Source organism: Leopardus geoffroyi, chromosome A3 (assembly GCF_018350155.1).
Source record: "Leopardus geoffroyi isolate Oge1 chromosome A3, O.geoffroyi_Oge1_pat1.0, whole genome shotgun sequence".
Lineage (NCBI taxonomy): Eukaryota > Metazoa > Chordata > Mammalia > Carnivora > Felidae > Leopardus > Leopardus geoffroyi.
Window position 1 is genome coordinate 71,024,884 of NC_059336.1, and position 16,954 is coordinate 71,041,837.

The 16,954-nt window shown below is 34.2% G+C and overlaps 1 long non-coding RNA gene across 1 annotated transcript in view; it reads left to right on the forward strand.

Annotated features, from left to right (window-relative positions):
- Window positions 1–16,954, forward strand: part of LOC123579695 — a 163,153-nt gene that overhangs the window by 62,497 nt on the left and 83,702 nt on the right. The window contains exon 2 of the long non-coding RNA XR_006702901.1: window positions 15,871–16,054. This is a non-coding gene — a long non-coding RNA (uncharacterized LOC123579695). The remainder of the gene's footprint in view (window positions 1–15,870; window positions 16,055–16,954) is intronic.

Genomic DNA, 16,954 nt, shown 5'->3' on the forward strand with positions numbered 1-16,954 from the left:
CACAAATATTAAGTGTGGGTAGATTTAAAAAACTGGGAATGAAGGTAAAGGATAAAATCAATGTTGTCCTTTAATGTTCAAATATGTCTACTTTTATAAAGGATAGTATTAAAAATAGTACAAAAAAATCTACTCTCAACCAAAAATGGAGAGTAATTAAAGGAATAAAAATGAGCCCCAAATTCTTTATCTAACAGTGTGTCCTCCTAATGCTCTGATAGAAGTATCTAGTCACCAGTGGCAATAGAAATTTCAATAAATTGAAAGATAGTTTTTTGCCAGAACTAGTCCAGTTTTTTGAAAAGACAAAAAGTAACATCCATTTATGTCAGTGAGATACAGTGCTTCTAAGATTTTTTTTCCTTTTTATATTTGGTTCACACCTACAGCAGTTTATGAGTTGTTTTGAACTTTATAGCTATGCACACCCAATATTTCCTGGTAAATATGTGTTTACCTTGAGGGTGAAAAGCACATAAAGTTAAAATACTTCTCCCTTCTTCATATTTTAGAAAATGAACAGACATGCAATTTTGAGACTATGATGATTCCTTTAATAATGTTGCAGGTAGGCATCTACATGGTGGGTTTGTCTCAAACTTTAACAATTCTTTTCTCAGAATATGAATTTTTCATGAAGTTTCATGGAGTGTCATACATTTTAACTAGTGACTAGTTTTGGAAGATGTATATCTAGAAATGTGTTTCTATTAAAAATAAATATTTTCTTCCCAAACAAAGGAGAGAACGCTAAAAAGAAATAAGCTATCAGATCATGAAAAGACACAGAGAAAACTTACATTACTATGAAATAAGCCAATCTGAAAATGCTACATTCTGAATGATTCTAACTATTTAACATTTTGGAAAAGGCAAAACTGTGGAGACAATAAAAAGATCAGTGGTTGTTAGAAGTTGGGGAGTAGAGGAGGGACAAATAGGCAAAGGACGGAAAGATTTTTGGACAGTGAAAATACACTGCATGATAGTGTAATGATGGTTATGTCCTTATATACTCAAAGAATGTACAGCACATAGGGGTGCCTCCTTGGCTCAGTCGGTTGAGCGTCCGACTTCAGCTCAGGTCATGAACTCATAGATCGTGGGTCCGAGCCCCACGTCGGGCTCTGTGCTGACAGCTCAGAGCTTGGAGCCTGCTTTGGATTCTCTGTCTCCCTCTCTCTCTCTGTTGCTCCCCCACTTGCACTCTGTCTCTCTCTCAAAAATAAGTAAAGATTAAAAAATATTTTTAAAAAAGAATGTACAACACCAATCGTGCACACTAATGTAAAATATGCACTTCAGATAATATGGTGTATCAGTGTGGGTTCATCATTGTAACAAATGTACACTACAGTGGGGGGTGAAGATAATGGGGGAATTCATGCATGTGTGGGGAATGGTATGTGGGATATATCTGTCCTTTACTCTCATTTTTGCTGTGAACCTAAAACTGCTGTAAAAATAAAGCCTTATTTTAAAAACTAAAATTAAAAAAACAATTTTTCAAGGTTAAAAAAAAGCAACCAAACCAAAACAGAAAACAGAAAACAAGCAGAGTCAGCAAAGTTATACATGCAGAATTTCTGGAGATTCTCAGGTAGATATGATGTAAGAAATATGCTTTGTTTCATATAACTACAAGAGATTATGTAATATGCTTTATAATCAGAGCAACCAGGAAGCATATAAGAGAAACTAGAATTTGGACTCAAATATGGGTTAATTAAGGTAGAGAAATAAGAGAGACAGAAGACCAGCTTTGTGTCTGTAATTCCCTTTCAGCTTCGTTGATTTCTTTCCTCTCAGGATTTGGAGAGACAGCGACTTGTTGAGAATATGCACTCAAATGGTCTAATTAGGAGGGGAAGAAACACGACTGGGGGAAGAGAACACCAGAGGGAAGACAAGGAGAGCCCCAAGAACAATTTCCTTATGTTTTTGTTGGAAGGAGACAAACTGTGTCCCAAGCAGTGTTTTTATGGAAACATTGTTCTCCAGGCTGTGGTTTTAAAAAAGGAAAAAATTTCCCTTATAACTCAATGTCTTTGGCAACACTATTTAAAGATACATCCTTTTTTACTAAGCCTTGAAATGTTGAGTCATATCATAGAGATTTATGATGTCACTTGGTACTGTTTCCCTCTCAGAAGAGGTCGAAACGAGAGGTTTTATCTCTTCCTACAAATTTACTAATACATCAATAAATATAATTCAAAGTCATTTTTAACTTTGAAATAAAGAAGCTCTAAATAGTCCTTAAGAAATAAAGTGGAGAGACCTCCAAAAGAAATCAGAAGCTTTTTAAAATAAGTGTTACGTTTCCTTTTGTTAAGGAAACATTTTTAGAACACTTAAGAATTAAAAAGAATAGATACACAACATTTTGCTTCTTTCTTTCTCTCTCTCTCTCTCTCTCCCTCTCTCTCCCTCTGTATGTGTGTGTGTGTGTGTGTGTGTGTTCTTTGTTTAAAATTTAAACCACTAAGTATGTCGTTAGGGCTTATATTTATGGACAACCATTAAATTTCTTAAACATACAGATATGAAGAACAGTAGTCACATTCTTTTCTATCACAGTTTGATGAGTTTTTCCCCTTAAACACTGCCTTAGATGTCTGTTAAGGAAAAGAAGCTTCCAGAAATATATACTGAGCCAAACTCTCCCTGTAATCACTTTCTTTATTCAGTTATTTAGTTACTGCTCTAATATGCTGAATGGTTCTCTGGAGTGCCAAAAGATCAGAAGGAGCACTCAAAGTATTTAACCTAGCCTCAACTAGCAGTCAAACACTGGGAGAATCTGAGAGATGTCATTGAATAAGGTGTGGTAAAGAAAAGCTTATTAGAAGAGAAATATGATAAAGCCAAGAGTTAAATGGACAAAATACGTGGACTAAGGTTTAATAAATATTGTCAGAATATATAGCTCTGGAAGGAAGTCTATATTGCTGAATTGTTGACTGCCAGAAGAGGCAGGTTCCTGTACAGATGTTAAGGTGTGGGCTTTATCCTCAAAGCAGCATTATAACATTGAAAAACTAACATGAGAGTGATAAAATTATATGTAAGTTTAAAATTTTCTTGGCACATGATTTGAGTAAAGATTAAGGAGACCGAAGTTTGAAAGGAAGAAGTAATTGACGTCCAAGAACATGGGGGGAGGTGGGTGTGGTCCTACTACATTTAGCAGAAAATCAGTGTGGATTTGTTCCTGATTGGATGGGAGGGGACAATAAGACAACGGGGCTAGATCACATTTTACTTGACTTTATACATACTACATATGTATTTGTACAAAGAAAGAAACTAGTTGGTTAAAAAATAAGTGGGAAACAGAAATTTAAGCATTCATTTCTGTTAGTAGAAACTTTTCATCCTCCTTTTTTGCCCTTATGTAAACTTTCTAGCTGTCATGTCCCTTATACTTGGAAACAGTGAATCTTGAAAGTGTCTATCCTCTGCCACCCTCTATCCCTAATCTCACTCCTCACTCATACTTACTCTCAGGGTCTAGGAAAACACATATAGAGAACCACGCCTGTCTCAGAAGATGACCCTTGCCCTTGAAATCACTAGCATGCAACATCACTTTGTTCCTTAATGTCATTCATTCATTCAACAATAATCTGTTGAGTGCTACTATGTCCCAGACACAGGTCTAGGAACTGGAATAAAAAAGTTAATGAATAAGACAAAAATCCTGCCCTGATTGTGGTTATATGCTATAGGAGGGAGACAAACAAAATGTCATAAAGAAGCAAAATGCATAATGTGTTAGAATCATATTTAATTTTAAGGAAAATAATAATACAGTGAGAAAAATAGGACTTCTAGGTTTGTTGTTGTTGTTTACCTTTACATAGGATGGTTAAAGAATGTCTTACTAAGGTGACAAGTAAATAAGACATAAAAGAGATGAAAAAACAACGTTTCTCTCATCTCAGGGTAAGGTACTCCAGGCTGAGGGCATAGCAGGGACAATGCCCATTCTCTTCAAGGTGTTCCCAGTTGCTTCCCAGTGCTCAGTTCCAAAGTCATTCCTCACATTTTTAGGGTTAAAGGAGCATTCTACTATTAGATGCCAACATTTGTATTGTATCTATTGCTATTGGCTAATTATCCCAAATATTAATCTCATAAAACAATATTTATTAATTATCTTTCATAGTTTCTGTGGGTTAATGATTAAGAAGAATCTCCACTAGACAGTTTGTCCCCAGTTTTCTCATGAAGTTGTAGACAAGGTATCAGTCGGGGCTGCAGTCATCTGAATGCTTGACTGGCACTGAAGTATCTGATTGCAAGATGGCCATATACATAGTAGGAGCTGGCTACTGGTGGGACATCTCAGGTTCTCTCCAAATGAAACTTTCCATAGTCTTTTTTAACTATCCTCTGATATGACAACCCATTTCCCCCACAATGAGCAATTTAAAAGAGAAACAAGCAGAAATTATTCATTTTTGACCTAGCCTCCGAGTTATATAGCATCCTTTATAACATTTTTACTCAATATGTCTGAAGCAAGTAACTAAATGTAAGCCACATTTAAAGTGAGGAGTGTCAAAAATTCTTCACTATATTTCAATAACATTGTAACAAAAGAATAGCAAGTGCAAAGTTTCAGGAGGAGGCAAATTACATCCAAGTCCTGTGACTGGCGAATTAAAAGTAATAATAATGAGGCTGAGTAGGCTGACTAGATTATTTGTCAGAGAAAATGACAATTCTCTATTTGAAAATGATCTTCAACTCCATTTGGAAAACTTATCAATAATGAGAAATCAAATGAAAATTTTTGTGAATGCTCTGCTACTGTAAGAGCGTATATCTATACATAATACGGAGATTTTGGACAAAACTGTATAAAGTCAAAGACGGAACATCCAAGAAAAGAGGTTTTCAATGAACAAGTGATCTGATTATTTTCTAAAGAGCAAATCATTTCCCAATGAGTGGAAAAAAGATGTTAGTAAAGCTATGATTACCAGAAATGGACACATGCAACTATACAGTGGTCGATAATACCTCATGCTTTCACTTACATATATCGCTCAAGGAACAGAAATAATTTTTAATTCAATATCATATATTAAAATGTAGGCCATGACCTTCTCCAGTTAAAGAAAAGTATAATTTTTCCAATTACTTAGAAATCTCTTCTTGCAAATTCTAATTCTTAGTATTGGTTCTTAACTTATCAGGCCATGTGTACACTTCATTTTCTTGGCTCACATTACTATTCTCTTTATTAGAAGTTTGTAATTTAAGGAACCTATATCTGCTTATGATGACTTGTTGAAATATACATATGATAATTTAATGTCATAACACCTTCCTTTGTGATCAGTTTCCATCAAAGAAGACTAATTTAATACCAAATTTTGACTCATGTTGAAATTATGCATATATATATATATATATATATGTATATATATATATATATATATTTGCTGTGACTTTGGTTACATATTATAATTACTTTCTATTGTTGTCTTATGTTTTAACATTAATAATAAGGAAGAAGACCTATAGAATTAAAATAAAAATTTGGGAAAACATTGTGGTGGCACATGATTTTACACATCTGTCAACACTCATAGAAATGTATTCTAAAAATGGTCAACTTGTAACACATTTAAATTTTACATCAACGAAAAATAATTAAAACAGATAAGAAGCTCTATAATATGTTAGTATGTATTAAGACAAATGGCCAATTTCATGTTCAAAATATATTTCACCATATATATGAATGTGTGTTTGTGAGTTTTGTGTCTGTTGTTACATTTGAAAATAATAATTAGCCACCAACGAACTTAACAATATTTGGGAAGTTTTGATGGAGGCCCAATTTGTATCCATATGCTCCATTTCTACAAGGCCCCAGTGAACTAGTTGACTGTTTACTTGTTTAAGTTATGTCAGCTGTGCCATCTGAATTGTATTCCTCCTCATTCTACAAAAAACAATCCATAAATGAAAAATTGCTCTTTCAAGCTTTCACTGTGAGCTCCTTGAGGGAAAGGACCCTGTATTTAATCCCTGTTTTCCTAGGATCTGACACTATGCCTGTGAGATAAATTAATTAATGCACAAATGAAAGGATATAAAACTCTAAAGAATGTTAAAAATCTCATAATTTCCCTTTTTTTCATTAACCTCAGTTTTCATTTATAAACTTTATTATGGTAGGTTGACAATCTTAATTAGGATGTCCTTAATTAGGGTAGCATAGTGATTGTAAGGAAGTACTTTTAGAATTATACATGATCAAGTTTGTGTTTTAAATGTGCCACAGATCCCTTGGAGACAAGCTGTTTAAAGTCTATAAACATTGGTTTCCTCACCTGTAAAGTGGAAATAATTAGTCATAAAAGTAAAATTATTCATTAATATGAAGCCCCTGAGCACACTGTCAGGCACTTAGGAAATCCTTGATTCAAAGCAGATATTATTTTTTTTCTACTATTAAATCCACTAGAAAACATATGCCCATATAAATAAAGGTTATAAAAATAGCATGTAGCATATTTGATTTTCATTCCACATCTTTTTTTTTCCTGTGGTGGCTTACATTTTTATTCAAAGTTTTAACACAGAAGTTAATATTCACAGAAAGAAGAGTTATCAGCAATCTGGTGTTTGACATATAGACATTTTAACTCTGGTGAATATCTGCCATTTATTTCAATCACTACATGTTTAAAATTAAATACAGTTTGAATTAGATTTTCAAGCCTCAAGCCAACATTAGTTGCTAATCATTTCATCCATTTTTTTCGATATAATCAATTCCTGAAAACTGTAATTGAAATACAAAGAGCAGGTAGATCCCTTTCTATTAAAAAAGGTAGACTGTGTTTCTTCTTTATCTCAGATGCCTTGAGTGAAAAATGCATAGCAAGAAATCTGCTTTAGGATGAAGCAAATGAGGAATCCAAGAGCAAGAGCATCTGGATAAAAGGTTCAGAGCTTTTGACACTTCACTTGAATATGTAAATTAGACCTTTAGCTTTATACTAAGCATTTAATATTCTCACACAGCACGCACCATACTGGTAAAGAGGAAATTCAGAAATTGGAGCATCGGTTTTTCATCTTAGGTGCATATTGGAATCATTTAGGAAACTTTAAAAACTACTGATTCTCTTATCTCCAGTTTTTTATTTAATTCACATGAGGAGTGGCCTGGGCATTAGGAGTTTTATAAGTTCCCTGAGTGATTTTTATTTATATTAAAGTTTCAAAATCACTGGCCGAAAGGAAAAAGAGGGAGGTAAAGTTCTCCCCAATACCTAATTAGAAATAAGAAAAAAATGTAAAATATGTTATTTCCAAGTCAATAGTTATCTGTAGTTTACCTATTGTCTTCCCTGAGTCTATTTCAAAGCATATATAACTTAACAATAAACAAAATAAACAAAATCATGACAAGTTGTTTAAATAGCTTATTTACTTTAGATTGTTTTCCAAATTAACTTATTTCCAAAATACGTTAATTTTTAATGTCACGAAGATTTAAGCAGATTAGAGAACATCATTTCTCTGCCATAACTAGTGGACAGAGAGAGGAATTTATATTTCAATCTTAACTTCATCTCTACAATAAAACAGGATAGCCAATCTAACTTTCAGTTTGCTGTAAAAACTGTAATATTGTTGACAACACACTAAACAATATGGTATAAAATGGATCTATTTATATTTCCTTCCTGATACCAGGAAAAAAAATGTCTACTTAATATGTGATATTCATGGTTAAAAATTCTGAATATATGGGAAACTATTGCAACTCTTGCTCTCCATACACCCAGTTCCTGTGTTCAAGTCTATTAAAAAGCAATGAGGTGATGTATAGTATGCCCTCAAAGCTTTCAGAGTGAATAATACCCAGCTTTTCAGGTGCTCAACATACTGCCTGGTGATAATGATAATGATGAATTCCCAAGCAGACTCCCTCAGATATTAGGAAAATGGTTTCCTTTAACTCATATTAGATACTCAAGTTTTACATCAGTTGGCTGTCTTTGAAAAATACTTCTTAAGAGCCAAAAATATTACTTCACTTAAACAACTGTACGTATTTTGTAAACAACATACTATGTCCAGGAATTACAAATATAAAGTGAAATAAATAAATGTGCTCCTTGAAGGTCTGGGCTTTATGTTAGGTAGGGAAATACTAACATGAGTTAAACTAAAGCTATATCTCAATGTTATATGCAACTGATTTTTATAACCACAGTAAATTATTTAAAAAATTTGTATCCACATTACCACCAGAAATATTCCAGACTGAGACCCAAAAAAGAGACCTAAGAAAGAGAGTCTTTGGGGAGTTCAGAGTAAAGATGTGATGAATAAAATAAGTTCTTTGTAGTACAATGCCAAAACAAGTAAAGAACAGCAAAATAATTGCAGTGCGATCAGTGTATCTAACAACTAGTAGCTCACATTGTTATTTTCCTCAAAAATGTTTAAGCCATATGAAGTTTCTATATGGCTGCCAATTTTATTATCTATTTATGGCCTTTCTTTTCCATTCCCACTGAAGTGACCTTGGTTAAGATTCTTAACACTTTAACACTCAAAATAGTACCCTACAGATCTAATTATTCTTCCTGCCTTTCTATTCACATTTTTATATACTACTGCCAGATTTTAAATCATATTACATTATTCATTTCATGTATTTAACTTAAAAAAACTTTTATTGAATATTTACTAAATTCCAGGCACTATGTCAAACACACAGGATACGATGGTGGGGGGGGAAAAACAGTTTTGCTACCTTTAAAGTCTGAACAGTTACAACATGTAAACCTGATTTAAGAAAACACACATAAGAGGCACCCAGGTGGCTCAGATGGTTAAGTGTCTGACTTTGGCTCAGGTCATGCTCTCACAGTTTGTGAGTTGCAGCCCAGCGTTGGGCTCTGTGCTGACAGCACGGAGCCTGCTTGGGATGCTCTGTCTCCCTCTCTCTGCCCCTCCCCCTTTCAAAACAAATAAATATTTAAAATAAATAAACACATAGTTTTTTTTTTATTTTTTTAACATTTATTTTTTGAGAGACAGAGTGTGAGCAGGGGAGGGTCAGAGAGAGACAGGGAGTCATAGAATCTGAAGCAGGCTACAGGCTCCCAGCTGTCAGCACAGAGCCAGACGCAGGGCTCAAACCCATGAACCATGAGATCATGACCTGAGCTGAAGTCAGATGCTTAACTGACTGAGCCACCCAAGCACCCCTAAACACACATAATTTTAAAAAATTACTTGTAAACTCTGCCTCTTACTATTTATGAAATCTATTCATTTTAATATTGCCCATTTAGTTTCCCATTAGGAAATATAAACAATAGTACTTTTCTAATATAACTAATTAGAGGATTAAAAAGATAATCAATGGAAATTTCTTGGCACATAGAATGTTTAAAAAAATAGCAGTTGATTTCTTTGTAAATCTTCAGGTATTAACAGAGGGTGGTTTTATGTTTTACATTCAAAAGCCATTTAATGAAATCCCAGCAGAACTGATATATGAATTTATTGTGGACAATAAAGTCCTATCTGTGTAGGACTTAAATAATTGTTTTGTCTTTAGTACTTTTCCTTAAGCATTTAAGAAAATGAATCACTTTTTAAAACCCAGACTATTTCAATCATAAGCAAAGCAAAACTCAAAGTATAAAAGAGTGAAGCCTTTTTTATTTTTTTAAAGATCATGTATGTTTTTCAAGGCCTGAGGCAAGGTTTGAGAAAGGGTATGATTTCATTATTGATCCAAACATCTCTTTTAAAAGAGATACAAGGTAAAACCTGAGGGGTAAGTTCCAACAATGAGAGAGCCTCAGGAAGCAATTGCCAGATATTTCAGTGCAGCAGAATCTGAATTGACTCATTCTATGCTAGCTCATTTCGGTGAACTCCAAAATAGCTAATAAAGCTTGTGGATTGAAATTAGTCCCCAAATATGCCAGACCTAGTCCTTGAATACATATAACACATTAGAAAGAGTGAAATCCAAAGTAAGATACGGGAGATAGACTTTCTCTTTGTTGACAGCTTGCTATAGAGTGAGAAATTTTACTGAAGAGGAATTAGGTCTCTATTGTGAAAGATAACAGAAAACTAGAAAATCATTATTGAATGAAGAAGACTTTATGGAGGATAAGTTAGATATCAAGAATACTTGAGGCCTTATATGTATTGCGTTTTGTGTTCATAAATTAAACTGTTAAAGGGATAATGGTATAGGTGAATAGTGAATAGATATGATTATCCATTCAGACTATTAATGGACAAATTAGAAGTAAATATTGTTAGTTTCAGTTTTTTAAAGTTTCAAAATAGAGGGGGAGAAGGTAGCAATTTCTGGGACCGTTGGATGGCCACAGTGATATTCAGACTAACAGAAAAGGTATGATTATGACCATATTTCAGATGGTACATTTGACTACATTTTATAAAACTGAGACTATTTAGTGTTAGTAGGATGCGGAGTGACTAAAATTCTTATATTTTGATGTTGAGAATGTGAATAGGTATAATCACTTTTAAAAACTGTCAGATTCTTTTGAATAAATAAAAGTAAGTACCCATACTATATGATCCAGTAATTTACCACCTATATGTGTATGCAATAGAAATGGGTGCCAACGTACCCCAGAGGACATGCACAAAATGTTCACAGTAGCATTATTATGTATACTCTTATAATATGTTATTTTTGGTCAATGACAATTTAATGTCATGTTAGTCTAATGTCAATGTTAGTCTAATGCAGATCATCATGGTTACCCTTACATCATTCCTTCTCACTAATATGTCAAATTCTTTCTAAATATGTGTATCTACTATAATTTATATTAAGTATATATGTCGTATATGCTATTATGCATATGTGACAAATGCCATATTATATATTGTATATATTGCAAAATGCGTTGCACTATACTATATATATTTTTGTATAAATTATTTTGTATACTCTATAATTTGAATTTAGCAGAACCCTCATGAATGGGATCAGTGCCCTTATAAAAGAGGCCCCAGAAAAACTCCTTGCCCCTTATTCCATGTAAGGTTACAGTCAGAAAATGGCCATCAACAAGAATTTGGTCTCATCAGACATGCTCCATGATCTTGGACTTTCCAGACTCCCTATCTGTGAAAAATAAATATTTGTTGTTTATAAGCCATCAAGTTTAAGACATTTTTCTTATCTAGGCATGCCTGGGTGGCTCAATCAGTTAAGGCTCCAACTCTTGGCTTAGGTCATGATCTCACAACTTGTATGTTTGAGCCCTACAACAGGCTCTGTGCTGTTAGCTAACAGCACAGAGCCTGCTTGGGATTCTCTCTCTCCCTCTCTCTCTGCCCCTCCCCAGCTTTCTTTCCCTCTCTCTGTCTCTCTCAAAGTAAATACATAAACATTTAAAACAATTTTTTAAAAATGTATTTTTGTTACAGCACCCCAAACAGATTGACATTTCCTAAATGCTTTCCTTGCTTTCTTATGAATAAACTTATGTTCTTAAAAACCTGTTGACTATATTTTACTCATTTTCCTAGAGTTAATTTTTACCTTGAAGATATATTAGAATATCCACTATCAATTGAGAGTAGTGGAAGATATTCTTTGGTTTATGATGCACAGATATTCCTGAAAATTTGGTTGGTGACCTTATATCCTCATTCATTATAACTTCAGTTCTCAGGAACATTGCAGATTTAACTTCTCCCACCTTTATTTTGACTTAATTTTGTCTTCTATTTTGTCTCTGCAATTTCCCAGAGATTTCAGATTGACAAGGCATGTCTTAGGGTCTTCTGTTTCCTCCATGATGTGTACCTAGTATAATGTCTTGGCTAGAGTACATTAGAGTACATCTTCAAGACATATTAACTAATTGATTTGAAAATTTGCATCCAAGGATTCAGCTGAACCAAGACAACTTACATTATAAAAAGTCATTAGGTGAATTAGATTTGTTTTTTGTTTTTGTTTTTTAGAGAAAGATAGAGAGCATGAGAGAGGGAGAGGAGGAGAAAGAGAAAGAGAGAGAGCATGAGTGAGGGAGAGGGGGAGAGAGAGAGAGAAAGAGAGAGAGAGAATCTCAAGCAGGCTTCATGATCAGCATGGAGCCCAATGAAGGGCTTGATCCCACAACCCAGGGATCATGACCTAAGCCAAAACCAAGAGTTGGATGCTCAACTGACTGAGCTACCCAGGCACCCCTAGATAAGTTACTTTTTTTTTTAAGTTTTTTGTTTTGTTTTTAGAGAGAGAGAGAAAGAGAGAGAGACAGACAGACAGAGAGATCACAAGTTGGGGAGGGAAAGAGAGAGAGTGAAAGAAAGAATTCCAAGAAGGCTCCAGGCTATCAGCACAGAGCCTGACCCGGGGCCCAATCCCATAACCCTGGGATAATGATTTGAGCTGAAATCAAGAGTCGGACATTTAACTAACTGAGACACCCTGGCATCTAGGTATTTTTAATATAAGTAGCATGTGGACATTGACACTGTCAATAGCCTACACACTACATGTGACATGAAGACTGTTTTCTTTTTAAATTAATCCTCTTTTTTTGTTGTTGTTGTGTTTTGTTATATTGCTCTCCATATTCTGCACTTCTTTGCTTGTGAATTATAGGATTGTTTTAGTTTAATCAGTCTGCTTATAGAAAAAATTATCAAGACTGGTGTGTTATAAACAAAAGAAATTTATTTCTCATAGATCTGGAGACTACGAAGTCCAAGAACAAGGTACTGGCAGATTTGGTGTCTGGTGAAAGCCTGCTTCCTGGTTCCCATGCTACCATCTTCTTGCTGTGTTCTCACATGGCAAATAGGGGTAAGAGAGCTCTCTGGGGTCTGTTATATAAGGGCACTGATTCCCACCCCCCCCAAAAAAATAAGGGCACTAATCCCATTCATATGGCCTCCATTTTCATGACCAAATCACTCCTGAAAGTTTCCACCTACAAATACCATCACATTGGGGATTGATTAGGTTTTAGCTTATGAATTATTATGGAACAGAAACATTCAGCCTATAGCAAGGGCATTATCACTAGCTCTCTCTTAATTTAAGTATTAGTAATGTTGCTATGTGATTGGAAAGTACTACATGGTGTTAAAGAATTTTTTTTTTTTTAATGTGGGCTCTGGGTAGAGGGGGTTGCATTTTGAGTTAAATGCAGAAACATTGAAAATACCAAACAAATAACTACTGTTATTTTTCACAAATGTGCTAGGCTGACAGGTTGTTTAATATAAACAGAATAATGTGTGTCCTGACATTTTCAAATTGTCTAGGAACTTTTAGAACTGAATACTTCATCATGCCTTTAGTTCTTCAGTGTTCTTTTCAGAAAATTCTTTCTGCCTGAAATAAAGTGTATGGCATTAAATCTTCTCCTAAGAAGACCACAAACAAGCCTACCTTTTAAACAAGCATTTCCAAGGTTCAAATCAGATAGAAATTTCAGGCAGACCTGCAAATATACATTTATACCTTACCAATTTAACTTTTATATGTATCAGATAATTGCTTTGATAAGGTGGGAAAGGAGGTTAACTAAATTTTAGAGGGGATAGAAAAAGTTTTATTTCCAACAACCATCTTGCTCTTTTATAATGCTTGGTTTCAGAGCAGCGTATGCATCAAATTTACAGAAAAGCCTTACCTTAGGAAACCAAATGAATGAGCTTCCAAGAAAGAAAGAAAGAAAGGAAAAGAAAGAAAGAGAGAAAGAGTAAGAAAAGTTTTAAAAAGAATGAATAGTGTCTGATTTATTGTTTTATGAAAGGATTGAACACAAGCAATATTATCATTGTATATAGGTGTTAAAATTGAATTAAGTACACACACACACACATACATACACAAAGGCATTTTTAAATAATCCCTTGTTTAATTCTATCTGTAGTCTCTCGTGTCTTCATTCATTGCATCTGAAACAATCTGGAGTTTAATTTCTCAGCAATTCAGTTATATTATATTAGCTGGACTACTGTTTAAGGATGGTGAAAATATAAAAATATTCACGGCATCATCAAAGCAGTGGTTTCTATGTTTGATTTTTTATGATATGCATAATTACTAGGTACTTGCTGGAAATATATTTGGGACATTTAAATTTTTAGTCATCCTGGGCCATTGGTGCTAAAGGAAATATTAAAGTTGAACTAGGCAAAATCACAAAATTGAGTTTTCATTGCCCCAATTCTGTTTCTAAAAATGTGTTCAGTCTTCATGGATTTTGAAAAGGTTCTAGCATGACCTTGAGGTTAAACATCACACAGTGGTCTACTTTTAAAATGTACACAACTCAACTGAACAAGTTTTCCATACCTTTCTTCTCTGCAGAAATGACTTAGTATTTCACTCTACTGGTTTGGTTGTTAGCAAATGTTACATCTGCAAAAGTTTGCTCCCACATTATCCTATGAATTCACTGTGGCAGCCTTTTCTTTGTGATCTCCACAGTACATAAAATATTTAATATATTGTTTTTAGTAAATATTTGTTGATTGACTTTGTGTTTCTGTACAGTAGAGAAATATCTTTAAAAATTTCTTTAATGTTTATTTATTTTTGAGAGAGACAGAGACAGAATGCAAGTGGGTTAGGGGCAGAGAGAGAGGGAGACACAGAATCCGAAGCAGGCTCCAGGCTCTGAGCTGTCAGCACAGAGCCCAACGTGGGGCTAGAACTCATGAGTTGTGAGATCATGACCTGAGCCGAAGTTGGATGCTTAACCGACTGAGCCACCCAGGTGCCCCTTTTAAAAAATTTTTTTTAAGTTTATTTATTTTTGAGAGAGACAGAGACAGAATGTGAGTGGGTTAGGGGCAGGAGAAATATCTTGTATAGTGGAATGTCTAGGACATGTAGGAATAAATATCTTTGGAATAAAAACTAGTTTAAACAATTTTCATCCACAGTGTAATAGTCATTCTGAGAAATAAACACAAGAAGATTCTATGAACACATTAGCCCCAAAAAGATAATGGCAAAGGGGAGGATTGAGCTGTACACAAGGAATTCTAAAACCTTAAGATCAATATTAATTGCAGTTATTTTGTGCTTATTTCCCTCTTGAGTTGGCTCTGCTGAAGAAATAATGAAAGTTAGTGTGACTGATACCAAAAGTCTTCCTAAAAGAGAATGATTTCATTTTTGAGTTGATAACAGTGCCATAACTATTCATGGGAGTTGACATTATAAAATTTTTAAACAATAACAACAACAAAACCCAACAACAGCAACAAAAGTTTGTTGATGGATTATATAAATGAAAATAAAATAATGTAGTTAACAAATTCATATTTGCTTACCTTATTTCAGGGAACTGTGAAGATATTGGTATTACCTCAGATATTGTTCTCGATGAGCAAGGATTGGCAAAAGTTTTCTGTAAAGTACCAGATAGTGAATGTTTTAAGTTTTCTAGCCATGTGTGGTTACTGTCATATATTCTTCTTTGTCTTTTTTTTTACCCTTTTACAATGTTTTTTTTTTTTAATCTTAACTTGAAGGCCATAAAAATACAAGACTTCAGGTGGATTTAATCCCCAGGATGTGGTTTGCTACCCACTGCTTATTGATATAGTAAACTAAAGGGCATAACTATTAAAGATTTTACGCATTTTATTCTTTATGTATGATAGCCTCTAAGATGATCCCAATGATCTCTACCTTTTAAGTGTTTATGCCTGTATGTAGTCCCTTCCCTCTAAGTATGGACTGGGTTTGGTGACTCACTTCTAAAGAATAAATAAAGCAACAACAATTGTACGTGACAAGGATATTAGGCAATATAAAGCAGTATGGCTTTGTTTTCTGTCTCTTAGACTACATGCACTGGGAGAGGCCAGCTGCCAAGCCTTGAGCAATCATATGAAGAGGGCCCAGCCATAGCCAATTGAGTAAACTTAAAATCAGAACCTCCAAGCCAGTCAATCCTCAAATGATTGCAGCCTTGACTATCATCCTGGCTGCAGTTTTATGAGAGACTCTGAACCAGAAACCAGCCAGGTAAGCCGCTTTCAGAGTCTTAATTCACAGAAACCACGGGACATTAAATGTTTATGGCTATGTTTTGACATAAGTGGCTATGCAACAATAGAGAACTAGAAAGTTGTAATTATAATATGTTATTTTGTAAGAATTTAACCTGGTTATCATAAAACTACAGATAACTTTAGTCTTAGCTAGTATGTTAGTCAAGGTTATACAGAGCAACAGAACCAGAAGGGAATATATATATGAAGAGACTTATTTTAAGGAATTGGCTCACACAATTATGGAGACTTGGTGAGTCCAAAATCTAATTAAGGAGGTCAGCAGGTTAAAGACTCGGGAAGGAGTTGCAGTTTGAATCCAAAGGCAGTCTGTAGGCAGAATTTCTCTCAGCCGGAGGAGAGGGGTGGTCAGCCTTTTTTTCTATTCAAGGCTTCAACTGATTGGATTTCTTTAAATACAAGCTCATCCACATTTTATGGTGGGCAATCTGCTTTATTCAAATTCTACACATTTAAATGTACATTTCATCCAAAAACATCCTACAGAAACATGTAGAATAATGTTAGACCAAATATCTGGGCACTGTGACCCAACCAATTTGACACATAAAATTAACCATCACAGTTAGGGCTAACTAAAATGATTATTTTAAATTTGAATTCATCCAGTATCAATGAAATACGTGCTGAGTGTAATTCAGTTTCCTTGGATTCACACTCAGCTACCTAAAAAAGGAATCTAGGTATATAAGCAGATAAATGGTACAATCACACAACAAAGCAATGATTATGAAGATTAAAGAATAAGGTTGGAAACATGTTTTTCTTAACATTTCAGGTCACAAAGCTATACACTCCATGGAAATAAATATGTATAAATATAAAAGCATCAACCAACTTGTTATAAAAAAAA